Source organism: Hemicordylus capensis, chromosome 3 (genome assembly GCF_027244095.1).
Source record: "Hemicordylus capensis ecotype Gifberg chromosome 3, rHemCap1.1.pri, whole genome shotgun sequence".
Taxonomy (NCBI): Eukaryota; Metazoa; Chordata; class Lepidosauria; order Squamata; family Cordylidae; genus Hemicordylus; species Hemicordylus capensis.
The window spans coordinates 40562947-40582047 of record NC_069659.1 but is presented as its reverse complement, the minus strand read 5'-3'; the positions used below and the strand labels follow the sequence as shown (position 1 = coordinate 40582047).

At 43.9% G+C, this 19101-nt stretch overlaps 1 non-coding gene across 1 annotated transcript; it reads right to left on the bottom strand.

The window, feature by feature from the left end:
- Positions 1–8316: 8316 nt before the first annotated feature.
- On the bottom strand, positions 8317–8506 carry LOC128352637 (U2 spliceosomal RNA). The gene has a single exon (XR_008320547.1). It is a non-coding gene; the product is annotated as a U2 spliceosomal RNA (small nuclear RNA).
- Between the last annotated feature and the right edge of the window lie 10595 nt (positions 8507–19101).

Below are 19101 nucleotides of genomic sequence, written 5' to 3'. Positions count from 1 at the left end.
TGCACACTATAGGGGCTCTTTCTGCTTCCCAGTTCCTTTGAATACATTTTGAAGTGCCCTCCCGCAGACAATGGGGGCATAGTTGCCACTGAGTCAACACTTGGTTTGTATTATAAGAAGTCAACCAAGAAAAAAGATCATAAACCAATCAGAGGCCAATGCCAAAAAAAAAAAAAAAAAAAATCAGCAAAGGAAAAACAGGCCTCCAAAATGGCACTCGAAACTTCAAAATGTTTTGCTCGAAATGGGTTGTTTTGTTCCGAGCTTGAAACAGGCCCTTTATTTGAAAGGCATTTTGTTTCAAGATTGAAACACTCAAAATGGCCTGTTTCAATGTCAAAATGTTTCAACATCGAAATCACATTCCTAGTCTAGAATTTTGCACATCCCTAGTCTGTAGCACACTGAAAGCAACATGGAGGGCTTGAGGCCTCCAGGTTCCCTTAATTTCAACACAAAGAACCTGGCACAGACATGGAAGCAGTAGAAGCAAGAGTTTGCCCTATATGCAGATTTAGGATTGCCATATTCTGGCTTTCCAAATCCGGCTGCCTAATTTGCATATTATGTAAATTGGCTTGAAAATAATTTTGCATATGCAAATTAGCAGCTACTCTTTCCAGTTGACTTGTATTTGCTCTGGATAGCTACCAACAATAGTTGGGGAAGATATCTTTGCCTGACCATTTTCCTTGACATATTAACAGCAGCAATAGAACAACAACAAGAAATGCACAGCTTTTAAATTAAGGCGGCAATTCTGTACACACTTAATTGAGAGAAGATCTGATTGAAACCAACAGTGCCTACTTCTATGTAGGCATGAACTGAATGTAAATCCAAGAAAGTCCTTAAACATTACAATACACAGCCTGGTAGGCAGGCAGTGATTTACATCAAAAGCAAACTATCTTCTCAACTGCCTGATAGAGATCCTCTGCTGATAAAAAGCAAAGGTAACATTCCTCAGGGGATTACTGTACTTGTGAACCCCTTCCAGCTAGTCTCCTGTGCTCTTCCTCTCTTAACCCAAGTCCAGTGGTTGAGAATAAAAGTGACTGCGCATTTTGCTCCATAACTCTGCTTCTACAAGGGCTAGCTTAGCTTTTTTAAAAAAATGAAAGCTGAGATCCAGGCAAATCCAGGTGGGCTAAGTAATCCAGGTGAGATGCTTAAAGTCTGGGTGAAACCTGGAATTCCAGGGGGCATGGCAACTCTATGCAGACCTCATCATGGCAGATAAAGAGGGGGTAAAATAGTTTTATTACCGGTGGGGGGGTGGAAAGTCAATGCAATACTAGAAGTTTTGATGCCCATTGTGACCCACAGAAAAATGAGGCTGTGGAGAGATTAATTTTTTTACTTATAATTAGGAGGAAGAGGAAAAGATTGATGCCTATATAGTGACATTAAAAATGCTGGCATCCACATGCCGTTTGGAGACATAAAAGACTCCCCTCCCTAACCAGAGGCAGGATTGTTTGTGGCACAAGTGATCCTGCGATGCGGAAAGGATTATTAAAAGAGACTGACTTAACCCTGGGGAAATGCCAGCAGAATGGCCTAAACCATGGATCAAAACTTTATCCACAGACTTCTCGGCAGAGCCTGTTCATAGGCAACTTAAAAGACCCCGGTGGGGGAAGAATGAGGCAGATCACCTGCAAACATAACCAAGACAACTCAGAGCCTATATTATGGGAGATAACATGACAGGCAGAAAGAGAAATGCCCAGAGAATGGAAAGGAGTGCAAAGGCTGTGAAAAGAAGAACCACTTTAGAAATCAGTGCCACAGCCACCGATCTAACAGACATATGCTGTGCCACCCCTGCTAACTTGGCCAAAGAGGCACCTTTTAACGTGGTGATTCTCTTTATTTAGCAGGGGGAGAGTAACTGGCCCTATCCACCCCCAGCACAGTACCTCCAGTGACTATTGCTGGTGTCTATCTTGTGTTTCTTCTTAGATTGTGAGCCCTCTGGGGACAGGGATCCATCTTATTTATGTATTATTTCTCTGTGTAAACCACCCTGAGCCATATTTGGAAGGGCAGTGTAGAAATAGAATGAATGAATGAATGAATAAATAAATAAATAAATATAATATAATATGGTCCACACGTAACAAGAAAAGAGGATACTACAGATGAGGAAGACATCTTTTCTGTATCAGTGGTACAAGACGATGATGAAGCCTCTAGGGAAGTGCTATCTGTCCGTAAGAAATCCACACAACAACAAAATACCACCTGGAATTTATAGTGATTGATAGGGCAAACATCCATCCACTCCTGGGCAGTCAGGCAGCACAGGACATGGAGCTAATGCAACACCATAACATTCTCCTATTTCCAGAAGAACAGGAATAGGCAGTGGACGTGGTGCCACTGCCTAACATCCTGTCAGACTATAGCAATAGCAATAGCACTGACATTTATATACTGCTCTATAGCCGAAGCTCTCTAAGCGGTTTACAATGATTTAGCATATTGCCCCCAACATTCTGGGTACTCATTTTACCGACCTCGGAAGGATGGAAGGCTGAGTCAACCTTGAGCCCCTGGTCAGGATCGAACTTGTAACCTTCTGGTTACAGGGCGGCAGTTTTACCACTGCGCCACCAGGGGCTCCTATGAAGGTGTATTTCATGACACTGGGCTTTTTGAGGGAAGATTGCATCTATAAAGAGACCCACAAATCCAACCGGTGAGACTACCTAAACGCAGGATTCCACTGACTTTGATGGAGCCACTGCAGAAAGAATTGTCCTATTTGCAAAAAAAGTACACAACTGCACCACTGGAAATAAGCACAGACTTTATCAGTAGCCTAGTAGTGGTGAGGAAGCCATCAGGTGAACTGCAAATTTGCATAGATACAAAACCACTCAACAGAACACTCAAAAGAAGTCACTCTGGAAGTACCCACTTCCAGCAACTGAGGATGTTCTACCAGACTTATCTAGAGCAAAGGTGTTTAATATTTGTGATGACAAGAATGGATTTCGGAACGTGGATGTAGACGACCACTCCAGCTATCTGACAACATTCAGTACCCCTTTCGGCAGGTCCTGTTTGTTGGCTAAGAATCTGAAAGTCTTCCAGTGCAGAATTGACCCAAGCCCTAGAAGAGCTAGCAGGCATCAAGATTGTGGCTGATGATATTCTTGTCATAGGAGGAGATGAAAGAGAAGAGGAAATTAGAGACCATGATGCAGAACTAAAACAACTCCTCAGCAGATGCCTGTAGAGGAACATTAAACTGAATGCTGACAAAATACAGCTGAGAAAAACAGCAGTACCTTATATTGGGCATCTCTTGACTTCAGAAAGCCTTTGACCAGATCCTGAAAGGGTGGGGGCCATTATGGAAATGGCCCAGCCACAGGATGTCAAGGGAGTGTAGTGGCTTATTGGAATGGCCAGCTACCTATCCAAATTCTGCCCACACCGCCCAGATGCATATGAGTCTCTCCGGCTACTAACACACAAGGATAATGACTGGGAATTTACTTTGGGAGGCATTCAGCAAGATTAAACAACTCATTAGCACAGGTCCCACACTGAAATACTATAACTTGGCTGTGATGCTGATGCTGCAGTGTGATGCCTCGGAAGGAGGTCTGGGAGCAGTTTAACACAGAAGCAGCAACCCATAGCTTTTGCCAGTAGAGCCATGACAGACACTGAAAGGTAATATGCATAGATCAAAAAGGAGTTACTACTGGTAGTATTATTTGGCCTAGAATGTTTCCATCAGTTTACATTTGGACAGAGAATGGGTGTAAAATCTGATCACAAACTTTTAGAGATAATAAGAAACCCTTCCTGAGGGAATTCTCTCAATGTGGAATTGTTCAATATTCCTCAAGGAACAATGTGAAATGTGCAAATAATATAGCACGAAACAACAAAGGGAGACACTCCATCTCCATGACATTTCATCCAGGCCTTGGAAAAAGGTAGGAACTGATTTATTTAACCTCAACAACAGGAATCATATAGTCACTGTAGACTGTTACTTCGATTTTTGTGTAATCTGGAAGTATTATCTGGAAGACACTCAGGCCAAAACAGTCATTAGGAAGCTAAAAGGTCATTTGCAAGATATGGATTACCCAACATCCTCATTTCTAATAATGAGCCACAATATACCTCCACAGACTTTAAATGGTTTGCTGTACAGTGGGAATTTTCAGCAGGAAATCTCTTTTCCTGGCTACTCACTGTAGGCAGAATCTGCAGTGGAGACTGCCAAAAGATTTCTGCTTAAGGCTATCAAGGCAGCAGATGACCCATACCTGGCTGTTTTAGATCATTGCAATACACCTTCTTAAGGTATGGACAGTAGCCCAACCCAACAATTGATGGGTGCAGAACCAGGTCCCTACCCCCTCTGAGAGATTTGTTGTTACAGCCTGGGGCAGCAAAGGGTAGAAGCACACAAATGCAGGTAGAAAAATTGCAGTCCCAACAAGTCTCAAACTATAAAGCACCTCTGCAAAGTCTTATCTCCACTCTGCAGGGCCACATGCTAAAAAGTAGGGGGAAACCACTGTTTTGGGTCTTGTTGGCCACAGTCACAAGCAGAGGTCAATGACACAGAAAAAATTGATGACAGCTGTACAGTACTGACAAAGAGACTGCATGCTTATTCGAAACATCTCCAGTCACATATCAAAAACAGTTCTGACAACTTGTCCATCAACAGCAGCTTGGAACCGACCAAGGATCCAGATACAGAAGTGACAACTGGCCCACAGAATAATAAACACCACCACAAGGAAATGCTTAGAACACCTACAACACACACACACACAATGTGGAAGGTTAGTATGACCATCAGAATATGTAAAGGACTACAACATATAATGAACTTAACAGACCAGCTGTAAGTTAGTTCTCTCTGGTGGGCTAAGTGCTGGTAACCTCTGACCCTGCTCTGTCTGTCTGCTGTGTGTGTGTGTGTGTGTGTGTGTGTGTTTTAACTTGTTTAAAACTGTTGAAAGGAAAGCAGCACCAACAGGGACATTCTGTTTAGAGAAGGAAAAGGAAGTGAAGGGGCAGAGTGAATTGTTCAGAACATTTAGAGAAAGAGCATGCAGTACCTGTATTAGCTGCAGAAGGATTAGCTTATATGGCACGGAGGTTAAGATGGGCACCTTAACTTGCCATTTCCATGCTTTTTAGAGTGCAAATGAAAGCCGAAGGTTTTCCAAAGGCAATCTGACTTCCACCTAAATTTTTACCTTTTTTATCCTAAAATTTCTCATAACTATAAAAAACTGAAACTTGTAGAAGTACGTCAGCATTCCAATCCTCCCTTAATACACAACTAGTGATCACGTACACATTTGTTTACTGCCTCTTTGATCTATTTGTTACTTTAACTCTGATTTATAATTAACCTCCTTAGCTTCCTTAACTAATCCTCATGTTTGAGAGGCAAGAGCAAACTAGCTGCTGAAACATCCTGTGTAACATCGAGTTCACAGGATGAACTAGATGTTCAGGAGCAAAGGTAAACAAAGTTACAGGTGGGTCGTCATTTCTAGGCCTAGCGGACTCAGAATGAAAAGAGGGAAGATTTTATTCCAGTATCCATCACAACCATTTTTTAAAAGTTGTCCTGATAACAGCAGTGTGGAATATTGCATGAGTTAGGAGCAGCTGTGTGGGAAACTAAGCATGAGTTGGAGGTGTGGCTACCTGCCTGGGGGTTGGCTTGGGAGTGTTGGTTCCACCCAGCATAACCCTTCCATTCTGCACTTGAGCACACCTCTGCTGTTCTTTTTCTTGTGACACACAGTCCACTTCTGGTCACTAGCTAGCTTGCTGGTTTTTCCCTTATGTTCACCTTTTTCTCACTCTTATTTAAAAAATAAAATAAATGTATGACTTATGTGATTTTTTCCTTGCATGAGCTTGCAGATCCGCCAATCATAACATTTGTTGTGTAGGTGTTTGGGGGTTGGTTGGTTTGTGGATGGACTGGAGGTTGCTTTACCTCTGGATGCTTCCCTGGGTATACTTGCATTGTATTTTCCCCTCCCCCATCCCCACACTTTAAAAAAAATCTCGATTGAGTATTTGCACAAATGCAAGTTGGCAAACACACTTCAGTTGCTGGACATTCCTTCTGTAGCTGTCACAGCTCCTCTGCTGATGGAGCTTCACTGGCTGCCAATAGGTTTCAGGGCACAATACAAAGCGCTAGTTGTAACTTATAAAGCCCTAAACGGCTTAGGCGTATTTAAGAGAGCGTCTTCTTCACTATGAGCCACACCGCCCATTGAGGTCATCTGATGAGGTCCGTATCCAGTTACCATCAATTCGTCTGCTGGCTACACAGAGATTGGTCTTCTTGGTCGCTGCCTGGAGATTGTGGAATGCGGTCCCAGCTGAGATACGATCCTCCCCATCTCTGGCAAATTTTTAAAAACACCTGAAAACCCATCTTTTCACCCAAGCTTTCCCTGCTTTTAAAAATTGTCTGTTTTTAATTTTATGGCTGTTTTTAAATTGTTGCATTGTTTTAACTTTTATGTGTGTTTTAATTGTTTTTATGTTAACCGCCCAGAGACGAAAGTTTGGGCAGTATAGAAGTTTAATAGATAGATAGATAGCATCCTTTTGGTGTTTTCTTGCCAATTCTGACTAAAGCTATTGCTGGAGATTATACACACACACACACACACACCACACACAATATTTTTCACAAAATCAAGCTACAAAATCTCCAGGATTGATACTGATTCCTGGAGACTCCAGGCCAATACTGGTGGTCCTAGAGACGACGACAACTACAGATATTTATTTACAGCTTTAACAAAAGTGTTCAACATGATTCACATAGAGAAAAGAAATAATAAATAAGATGGTTTCTGTCCCCAAAGAGCTCACTGCCTAAAAGGAAATATAAGCTAGAGCCAGGGATTCTCAACGTTGGGACCCCAGATGTTATTGGACTTCAACTCCTATAATCCCCAGCCCCAGTGGCCTTTGATTGGGGATTATGGGAGCTGCAGTCTAATACCATCTGGGGACTCAGTGTTGAGAATCCCTCAGCTAGACCCCAGTAACAACCACTGGAGATAGGCTGTGCTGAGATTGGATGGGGTCAGTTCAGTTGCTCTCCTCCTGCTAAATATGAGAGAATCGCCACTTTAAAAGGTGCCTCTTTGCCCACTTAGCAGGGGCTCAGTTAGCAGATACCATGTAAATGTTGGCGGATTGTCAGAAGAGGATGATGATGGTCATGATGAGACTGGTTTTGAAGAAAAAAAGTACTCAGAATGCTTTACATAGAAACGAAAATGATAAGAAGCAAAACATTCTCTGTCTCCCAATGGACTCACAATCTAGAAAGGAACACAAGGGAGACACCAGTGACTGGATGCTGGGCTGGGCTGAACAGGGCCAGGTGCTCTCCCTCTTTTAAATACAAGAGAGCCACCACTTTTAAAAGGTGCTGCCTCTTGTCCACTTTTAAAAGGGCCACAGCAAGAGTATGGAGGGGAGAACAGATGCGGTAGTTTGTATCTCACTGTTTCAGCTTCATGCCAGTTTGTCTCTCCTTTTGAGTTGCTGGAGATGACATGGGGGTGGGAGGAAGTGTAGGAACATAGGAAGCTGCCATTTACTGAGTCAGACCATTGGTCCATCTAGCTCAGTATTGTCTATACAGATGGGCAGCGGCTTCTCCAAGGTTGCAGGCAGGAGTCTCTCTCAGCCCTATCTTAGAGAAGCCAGGGACGGAACTTGGAACCTTCTGCATACAAGTGCTCTTCCCAGAGCAGCCCCATCCCCTAAGGCGAACAGCTTACAGTGCTCACATGTAGTCCCCATTCAAATGCAACCAGGGCAGACCCTGCTTAGCAAAGGTGACAATTCATGCTTGCTACCAGAAGACCAGCTCTACTCCCAGTGTCTTCCATCTTAATGGAGTGCTGTCACCCCCAAACTCCCAGCTTTGTGGCGCCCTTATTGAAAGACAGTACAGATTTGCCAGGTGACTTCAAAGCCAGGGAAATACAAATGGTCTCCCAGGAAAAGTTTATTAGGTAATCTCACATTCCAAAGTTATTGAATGTCAGAAACTGAGCTTGTTTGGAGAGGGTTTTGGCATCTTTACAAAAAAAAGTAAAACTGAAAAAGCACAGAACTCCAAGAATTGCAAAAAGAAAGCACCTTAAAATAAATTAACTTTAACAGTTGTTTAAACTCAAACAAGCAAAAGAAGAAAAAGAACAAAAATAAGAGAAGAAAATGAAAAACCATATTTTCTATTTTTTAACTACTGATATTCTCCCAAAAGGGAGGTGCACCATTTCTGGAGACACTGCAGTACCAGGCTGATGCATGGAGTGAATGAAGCAAGCTTCATTTCACTTCCTAGCTCTAAAAATTGAATTAACATATAGTCCTTAAATAAAGGACATATCAGATATTAAGCTGATAAGAACAGGTACTACGCTTGATCTTAGCCATAAGGCCGAGAAGCATTACCATGTCATTTTCAAAGCACTAAATAGTACTCATCCCATGTTATTAAAGCACTCCAGGAGCATCACCACATGCTGAGGGGTGTGACACCACAGCTGATGGAACCCCATTCCCCCCCACTCCAGAGACACTCCCCAAATACCATTCTTTTGAGATTCAAGGTGAAGCCTCTCTTGCCGGAAGTTATAATCTGAGAAGTGGTGGAATCTTTGGACTTCCTCAGTGCCACAAATTCCTAGCTCCCAATTGCTGTGATATTTGAATAAGGCCGCCCACTCTCTTTTCCATAATGTTCTGCTCTATCGTTAATCCTTGGGCTGCCTTAGATGCCTTCAGGTGTGTTTTGAAAGTAGAAACAGCTGTGAGTGTGAGTCTCTCTGTCTGTCAGCAGTTATCCCCACTAATGGAGCAAAAAGGCACCTTTCTCAAGTGCTATTTCTCTTATATTTAGCAGGAGAAGAGCAACTGGCCCTATCCAACCCCAGCACAGCATTCCTCTGGTGGCTGTTGCTGATGTCCCTTTGGAGACAGGGAATCATATCATTTTATTTTATTTTTATTTTTAATTTATTTTTACATTTTATATCCCGCTCTTCCTCCAAGGAGCCCAGAGCGGTGTACTACATACTTAGGTTTCTCCTCACAACAACCCTGTGAAGTAGGTTAGACTGAGAGAGAAGTGACTGGCCCAGAGTCATCCAGCTAGTTTCATGGCTGAATGGGGATTTGAACTCGGGCCTCTCTGGTTCTAGTCCAGCACTCTAGCCACTACACCACGCTGGCTCTCTTACAAAGTTTATTTTTCTGTGTAAACTGCTTTGAAAACTTTGGTCGGAAAGTGGTATATAGATATACATAGTCGTAGTTGTAGTAGTAGATGTAACAGTAGATGAAGGTGGAAACAGCTCTCTGTACGTGTGCACACACGTGCCTGCCTGTGTTTGTGTCTGTCTGTGTGACATTGGTATAACAAAGTCTGAAGGGCCCATGTTCAAGAACTGAAAATGTCTATAGATAGAGAGAAATTGAGAGAAGTTGGATAGAGAGAAATTCTTCTCCCTCTATCTCCCTCCCATTATCTTACAGTGCTCACACTTCTACTCTCCCATTCATATGCAACCAGGGCAGACCCTGCTTAGCTAAGCAGACAAGTCATGCTTGCTACAAGACCAGCTCTCCTCTCCTAGTTCAATAGTTCATAGTTAAAAAGCCTTCTAACAGCAACTGAAAAAGCAACCACAACAAATGTTCTTAAAACATACTGCCTTTTGCAAATAAATCTCAGATATGCACATCTTTGAAATTTCCTGTAAAATTAGTCCCACTGCCCCCACTAAAATGGTACCCTTGCGATCCAGTCAGCTTGGTCGTGTATTTGTTGCAAAGAAATAATATTTTCCCAGCACTCAAATCACTTTTTGTTGCTGAGAAAATTAGATTCTCACTCCAGTTTGGTCATATTCAGGCATTATCTTTGACCCCTGCTAACTGAGCAAAGAGACAACTTTCAAAGAGGTGATTCTCTTATATTTAGCAGGGGGAGAGCAACTGGCCCTATCCAACCCCAGCACAGTACCTCCAGTGACTGTTGCTGGTTTCTGTCTTATGTTTCTTTTTAGATTGTGAGCCCTTTGGGGACAGGGAGCCATCTTATTTATTTTTTCTAAACTGTTTTGGAAACTGTGTTCAAAAGCAGTCTATATTGTAGTAGTTTGAGTATGAAGATGGCAAACAAGAATATAGCAGATAACCATCTCCCCGTACCCAAGGGCTCACTGGCCACACCCCTGGGCCTCTGCATGTTCAGCACTCGTCTCTGTAGAGGGCAGGGCAGCACTGAACATGAAGAGGGTTGCTCCTGTTAGAGGTTGTTGATTTTTACCCACAACAGGTAAAACAGCAGAGCACTAAGGAATGAGCACACACTCCAGGTACAGAGTAGGTAGCAGAGGATGGTTCGGATATTGCAGCTATTTAAAGAAAACACATGGAGATCCTTGTATGACTAAACACTAAATATTTATTGGTTAAATACACTTAGACAGGAAAGACCTATCTCTGATCTAAAGGACTACATAGTGGATAGGTAAGGAGAGAGAGAGATGTTTCCATCTGCTCTCTAGGAGGAAAGGAAGGATTGTGACTCAGCACAGGAAGTGCTGCAGAATCAGTTCAGGGGTCAGAGTAGGGACAGATAGGGAGACCCTGACTCACTGCCTCTACTCCCAATGCCCCTAGTGGTCATTAGGACAGTTGGTGCAAAAGGTCGATGCACTGGAAGTTCATCTCCAACAGCTCCTTCTTCGGTTCCATGGAATTTATTTATTTTTTATTGTTAAATTTATATACCGCCTTTCATTAAAACAATCCCAAGGCAGTTTACAGCAGAATTTAAAAACAAGATTGTAAAAATGACACAATTAAAATATTAAGCTAAAAATATAAAACAAATATGATTAAAAAATTTTAAAAACAAGCATAAAAACAATACAAAGTACAAAGAGCAGCAGCAGAGACAATAATATAAAAGCCTGGGGGAAAAATGGAGAATGGGAATGGAGGAACTAACCATACATTTAGCATTAACCTCTACAGGTAAGCATCGAACCAGGGGCGTAGCAAGGTTGGAGTGGGCCCAGGGACAAGATTTTAAAATGCCCCCCCCCTCACTGAAGCTCAGCTCATGAAGTAAAGAAATCTTAATTGAGGCTGAATAGTGGTAACAAAAAGCATATATATCTCCACTATGTGCCACAATAGAACATCATCCTAAATTATTTTTTAAAAGGTTTTATAAATTGTGGACAATGCAAGTCATTGAATGGTACTAGAGAAAGACATGCTGTTCTGGTAGCTCCAGGTCTTAACACTCACATCAATTTCAGAGGATGAATACAATGGAAGGAAGCCCGGGTGAGTGTGCGGCTGGGGGAGTCAGTCATGTGACTTGCCTCTGGGGGGGCGCCAAAGCAGTGGGCCCCCAGACAACTGTCTCCCCTTGCCCTATTATAGTTACGCCCCTGCATCGAACACATGGAGGCCAAGTGGGCATGGCCAGCAAGCACGTAGATGTAGGGGTGTGGTTAGCCAGTGCATTCTTTTTTATTCCTTCCACACATTCAAGCAGTGCTCTAGCATTACTGTCCATTGCAAGTTGGAGTGCTGTATTTACTGTAGTTGCACAAATGTTACATGGTAGGCACCAATGCATATGCCCTTGCAGCGGTCTACTCTGCTCCCAGACATTCATGCCATTTTTGAGCATGTTTATCTTTAATTCATTTTTTACTGTTTTAGAGGCTGAGCACTCCCCTGCAGTACCATTCAAGCCATCTTTTGCCATTTTGGAGGGAAACATTAACAAGCCCCCTTCTTTTCCGCTGCAGCAACCTCCTGGCATTACATTACCTGCTGTTCTTTTCATTTCATTTTTCCTCTTTAGTTCTCTTTAATTTCCTCTTTAGAGGGGTGCATCCCACCCACACCCACCCCACAGTTTGAGCACACACTGACCTGCTTAATAAAAATGAAACAGTGTGTGTGTGTGGAGGTAGAAATGGTTCTCCTGCAGCACAGTTCTCATGCAGTAAAGTGTTGTATTCAGTGACTCTGTTGGTCCTTTTGAATGTCTCGACAGCTTTCGATACTATCGACCATAGTCTCCTTCTGGAGTTTCTGAGGAGGGTGGAAGTGAGAGGCACTATTTTGAAGTGGTTCCGTTCCTATCTCTTGGGCAGATTCCATATGGTGTCTCTTGGAGACTGTTCTTCAAAATCTGAACTTTTGTATGGTGTCCCTCAGGGCTCCATATTGTCCCCGATGTTTTTTGACATCTACACGAAACCACTGGGAGAGATAATCAGGAGATTTGGTGCAGGGTGCTATCTGTATGCTGATGACACCCAAATCTATTGCTCCATGTCAACATCATTAGGAGAAGGCATAACCTCCCTAAATGCCTGCCTGGAGGTGGTGATGGGCTGGATAAGAAAGAAATGAGGAACCTGGAGGTACTGATACTAAGGAGCAGGCAATCTTTCCTGTCTGTCTTTCTGCAATATCTCCTATCTAGGCAACATTTTGTCATTTAAAATCTCACAAAATCTGGACAGTTTATATTTACACCACTTCTTGAAAGGTTTGAGCACTGAATCTGAAAGCATGGCGATTCTGGAGCAGTATCTGTTTCCCAGTCCTTTGACATGGCACAGACACTTTAGAGCAATGCTATATGTTTCAAATAGGAGCTCACTGCGCACAGCACCATGTTGTTGAATGTCTTCAATGGGGTAAACAATGGCAAGTTTTCCTATGTCAAAAGATGCTTTCAAATAATGCTAGTTGACAGAGCATACTGATTAAGACACTTTAAATGCATTGGGAGATTATTATATCCTCCTTTGTCTTGAGGCTCACTTCTTTGTTTTGCCGATGTTTGGTGGTATCCTTCCGTTTTGCTTTGGGTTTCATGTGATTCCATCAACCAACTCCCCCATCTCACAGCAGTTTTGCACTTCAAAAGTATCTCCATTTTTAATACGACAAATGAGCATTTGTGCAATGTTTTAAGCATTAAAAAAAGCTGATAAAGGTGGGCACTTCAAGCATGAAACAAGGGACACGAGCGATGGTTGAGCGAGTTTATGGTTTGCTGGTACGCACCTCTCTCTTTTCAGTTGTGAAGTCAGGAAGCAACTGGGCTCACCCCATGACTGAGGGAAGAGCTATGAACTCTCTTTTTACATTATTTTATATAACAAAGGTTCATCACCTCAAAACACTAGAGAGAACAAAGTGATTTTTAAACACTCTGTTCGCCACCAAAATGGAAGCGGGATCTGAAAGATATAAGGTTGTTTCACCGGTTCTAAGAAAAAGCATCTATGAACACTTGGCAGTCGGAGCAGGGAGATCAACAGAATAACTGAGTCTCTCCTTCTTACCAGAATATGTTACTCCAGGGGGGAAACAACATCCTCCTGCACTGCACTGGCCCTCATTATTTTTTGTCTGTTGCTGAAAAACAGGAATATATGCACACACACAAAATCACATGATATTCCTCTTTGCATATTCATTTGTCTGCCTGATGAGGCACACCATACAGCCTATTTCTAAAATGGAGAAACAAATGTGCAAAACAGACTTTAGTGAACCCGAATTTCCTGTTTTGTGTTGTATTATAGAAGGCGCAGGAGTCTGCCCATAGACAGTTTTTCATTCTCAATTATTATTTCCTGTAAATCAGCTTAAAAGAAAACAAGAACATAGAGCACCAGCTAACACATTCCAGAATGAATCACAGAGTGGTTCAGTCAGAACATTTTGTATCAGAAGTGAAATATAAGACAGCAGCCACTTTACAGCCATAACTACTTTAGAGTTGCTGTATAGGTTTAAAACAATTTTTTTTGTTTAATAGCTTTAAAATGGAATAGGACTAATTTATAGCTTTCAGTAGCAAGAATTATGAGAAATGGAAGAGCTGACAGGAATTTGCTTCCTAAAATTCTATTCTGCAACTTCTGATGTAGAATATTTACTTGCTAGTCTTTGGATATTTACTTGTCAAGTATTTGTAACTGCCCATGGTAATTAAGAAAGTGCTGCCTCCATCATGAACCCTGCCATCTATACAGAGGCGTATCTGGGGAAATAGCACCTAGGGCAAGCACTGAAATTGCGCCCCTGTCCAAACATCTGACACCCATCTTTCAGACAAATTTACCATAATATCAGCTCAAAAATACAAGTTCAGACACTTTCAGGAGAAACAGGTTGTAAGCAACACACACATGCACGCACACACACACACACACACAACTACACATGTGGCACATATGTGCCAGTCACCTTCCCAAGGAAACATAGCACATCTATGTGCTGGGCATGCCTCCATAAAGCTAAGTAGTGAAAGCTCTCTTTAGCAAATTCTCTGCCACCTCAGCACACCTCACTACAGGTTGCTGCCTCCAAGAAATTTAGGGATGGGCTTGTTGTGTCCAAACAGCTTTTGCCTTAAAGGGAGATGGCTGCAATGGGAAATCTTAGGGGCCCCAAACAATCTGAAATTATCCAGCAGCTTACAATAGGCTTGGATCCAGCAGCCTGGTCAGGAAGAAGGTGGAAGTTGCAACTAGCCACAGAACAGCTTTTTTTTTATTTTTTAAATTAAAGCACCACACAAGTTAAAGGCAGGCACTTTCCAAGTTTGAAATTTCACAAACCTTATAATCAGATTGCTTGACAAATATTCAGATAAAGATAGAGCTCTGTATAGAGAATTAGACAGCATGCGAGTGAATATTTCTATTGTATTCCTTGCCTCTCCCCCGCCCACCCTTCAGTTTTGCCAGCTTACAAGGTATTAAACCAACACTGTCTTTTTAAGGGATGTTTTGTCTACTTACTTTTGTGCCACTTATGTTTTTTAAATGCTTGGGTCCCTTGCCAACAACTTTGTATTCTTCTGACTCCCTAGATCAGGGAAAAATCTAGACTTGGGTCTTGCAGAGGCCATTTGAACATGTGCGGTGGCCATTTTTGTTTTCAGCAGCTTTTTATTTTTTAAAAAAATTAAAAATGGCTGCCGCACATGCTCAAATGGTCCCTGTGAGGTCCTATTCTTGCCAGGCCTCACAGTGGCCTTTTGAGCATGTGCAGTGACCTCCAAAATGGCCACCTCAATGATCTTTGTAGGCCCAAACAGGCCTGAAAATTAGCTCGAGACAGGCTGCGGCTGTGATCTAAGAGGCCACCGGGAGGAGGAGGAACCTTTGCAGACCCCCCCCCCACGGCCCTCAGGAAGCCCAACTACTACTATTTTTTATTTTTTTACAAAGTCCATGAATTGGTGGGGGGCAGCATGGCACTGGCGCCCCCCCAGTGGCACCTAGGGCATGTGCCCTGACTGCCCATCCTAGTTACGCCTATGCAGCTATACTGAGATCATTAAGAGAGGTGTAGTTGCAGCCTAATGGCACAGCGGGGAAATGCTTGACTAACAAGCAGAAGGTTGCTGGTTTCAATCCCCGCTGCTATTATATTGGGCAGCAGTGATATAGGAAGATGCTGAAAGGCCTCATCTCATACTGTGTGGGAGGAGGCAATGGTAAATCCCTCCTGTATTCTACCAAAGAAAACCACAGGATTCTGGGGGTGCCAGGAGTCAAAATCGACTTGATGGCACACTTTACTTTTACCCTAGTTGCAGTTAAGCCACCTAATGGCCTCAATTGCCAGAAGCCTTGTAGGGAGGAGGAGGCTTTAATATCTGCTTCCCAGAGACAGTGGCTGCCCAGTGGTGAGAGCCTGAGTGGTTGCTGTCTGCTCTGCTGTTGTCAGCTTGCCAGCCTGGGTGCCCCCTAGCTTGTGGGGTTGTGGCTGCCCTGCAGGTGAGTCTGTGTGGGATTGGGGCCAGTGAGTCAGCAGTTCCTGAGGGTCAGCTGCTCAGAATAGCCATCTTTCTGGGCTTATAAAAGGACTGCTGTACTGTGGTGGTGGGCCCGCAACTGGCGTCGTCGTCACCGAAGGGGCAACACCAAAGGAGGATTGCCCCTTTTGGGGGAGCCACTTCGAGGGGCAACAAGGGCGAAGGCCAGGTGATATTTTTTGGCTTCTGTTGTTTTTGGATCCTGGGTGTTTCAGGTGTGTCTTGGTTTGTCTGGGGATGGAGAGACAGGGTGTGCGTCTACTGACTGTGGGATGGCTATTCTGGTGATGGTGGGGAATAAAGTTGGCAGGTCAGCACATCGTTACAGGGGAAGGGAAGTAAGAAACCTATAAGCTATTTCCCCTTCCGGCTGCCCTGCCAGCTCTTTGTCCTTGGAGAGCAGTGCCAACCTCCCACAGATTCTCACCTTGGTCCTCTGTAATGCCAGGTATGTCCAGATTAAGTTGGAAACTATCCATGATTTGATTCTGGATGAAGGGGCAGACCTGGTATGTATTACAGAGACTTGGTTGGGGGAGGCTGGTGGCCCAGTCTGGTTCCAACTTCTCCCTCCAGGGTACTCTGTTGAGGAGCGGGTGTGGGGATGTGGGCAGGGAGGTGGAGTAGCTGTGGTCTATAAGAATAATCTCTCCCTGACCAGGATCCCTGTGGAAGTGTCTGACCATATTGAATGTGTGTACCTAAGTTTGGGGACCAAGGATAGACTGGGACTTCTCTTGGTGTACCGATCGCCCCGCTGCCCAATGGAGTCCCTAACTGAGCTGACAGACTTGGTCTCGGGTTTGGCGTTGGAGTCCACCACCAGGTTTGTGGTGCTGGGGGACTTCAATGTCCACTATGGGACCAATTTGTCTGGGGCGGCTCAGGAGTTTATAGCAGCCATGACAACTATGGGCCTATCCCAAAGGGTCTCGGGACTGACACACGTTGCAGGTCGCACGCTTGATCTGGTCTTTCACTCTGATCAGGCTGGTGTTCCGTGGGTGGGGACTCCTGTGATTTCCCCATTGTCATTGAAGGACCATCATCTGGTTAAGGTTGGACTCACAGTCACACCCCACCTTCGCAGGGGCGAGGGGCCCATTAGAATGGTCTGCCTGAGAAGGTTATTGGATCCAATAGGGTTCCAAGAAGCCTTAAAGGGATTTAGTGTTGGCTCTGCCAGTGATCCTGTTGATGCCATGGTGGAGAACTGGAACACCAAGCTCACCAGAGCAGTAGACTTGATCATACCTAAGCGTCCTCTCCGACCCACTTCAAAATTGGCCCCTTGGTATACAGAACTACGGGGGCTGAAGCGGCGAGGTAGATGACTGGAGTGCAAGTGGAGGGAGACTCAGCTCGAATCTGACAGATTACAACAAAGAGCACATTTGAAGATCTATGCTCTGGCAATACGGGTGGCAAAGAAGCGATTCTTTTTGGCCCGTATTGCATTCGCAAGTTCACGTCTGGTGGAGTTGTCCAGGGTTGTGAGAGAAAAGCCAAAAACAACCAATAACAGCGTGAATTCAAAAATAAACATAAGAGCTTAAGGAATAATCAATATAGTAAATGATGTATTATATATACATCTAATAAAGCACCCTAAAGGCTTCAAATTACACAGTCATGCATCGTAAAACTCCTGTGTAGAATAAACCTTAATTGAGCCTTCATTAACTAGGTCATTAAGCTCATAAGGAGACCACGAATGAGGCAACAAGCTTATTCACTCAAGGCACTGGAGCAAAGATCAACAACTCACATAGATTCATGAAAAGAACCAGAGACAAAGATAGACTGCTAAACTCATTCTACCCCAGGATCAGTAAACAATCGGTCAACAATCTGTAAGATCTCTTAGCTCATGAAAATGAACAAAAACTTTTCACAAGATCACTAAACTCCAATAGGGTTGTGAGAGGGATAGTGAGTGCCCCTCCTCCCTTGAATCAGAATTTGGAACCATCTATTACCCATTCTAAACCACCCAGAGACGTAAGTTTGGGGCGGTATAAAAATGTTTTACTAAATAAATAAATAAATAAGTATTATGATTTCTTTGTGGATAAAAACTCTCCTATTTGGGCCGACTTGGATTTAGACCCCACAATTACTGCAGTGTCTGAATCGGAGGTGTCCAGCGACTCCTCTTATGTGGTTAGGCTGGATCAGTTTCAATTTGTGACTCCTGAGGATGTGGACAAGCTGCTTAGAGCGATGCGGCCTACCACCTGTTCTCTTGACCCTTGCCCAATGTGGCTAATACTATCTGGCAGGGAGGTTGTCGTAGAAGGCCTGGTAGAGATCATAAATGCTTTTCAGAGGGAGGGCAGGATGCCTCCTTGTCTTAAGGAGGCAATTATTAGACCATTTCTGAAGAAACCTGCCCTGGGTTCCCTGGGAGAGTTGAGCAGCTATAGGCCTGTCTCCAACCTTCCGCGGCTGGCAAAGTAATTGAGAGGGTGGTGGCCTCCCAACAGCAGGCAGACTTGGATGAAACTGATTATCTAGACCAGTTTCAGACTGGCTTTCAGGTGGGCTATGGGGTGGAAACCGCCATGGTTGGCCTGATGGATGATCTCCAATTGGCAGGGAGGAACTCTGCCACCCCAAGAACGCTTTTGGAAAGTCCAGCACCGGAGGGGGAAGAGCGGCGGGGGTGGTGGTAAGTACTACCCCCCTTAAAGACACACTCCCCCCAGTGCCAGACCACGCCTCCGTGGTTCCGTGCATATCCCTAAACTCCGGTATGGTGTCCCTCAGGGCTCCGTATTGTCTCCGATGTCGTTTAACATCTACATGAAACCGCTGGGAGAGATCATCAGGAGATTTGGAGCAAGGTGCTATCAGTAGGCTGATGATACCCAAATCTATTTCTCCATGTCAGTGTCATCAGGAGAAGGCATAACCTCCCTAAATGCCTGCCTGGAGGCAGTGATGGGCTGGATGAGAGGTAACAAGCTGAGACTGAATCCGGATAAGATAGAGGTACTTATTGTGCAGGGTCGGAACTCGGAAGTTGATTTTGATCTGCCCGTTCTGGATGGGGTAACACTTCCCTGGAAAGAACAGGTACGCAGGGGGTGCTTCTGGACACAAAACTCTCCCTGGTGTCCCAGGTTGAGCCAGTGGCCAGAGATGCCTTTTATCAGCTTCGG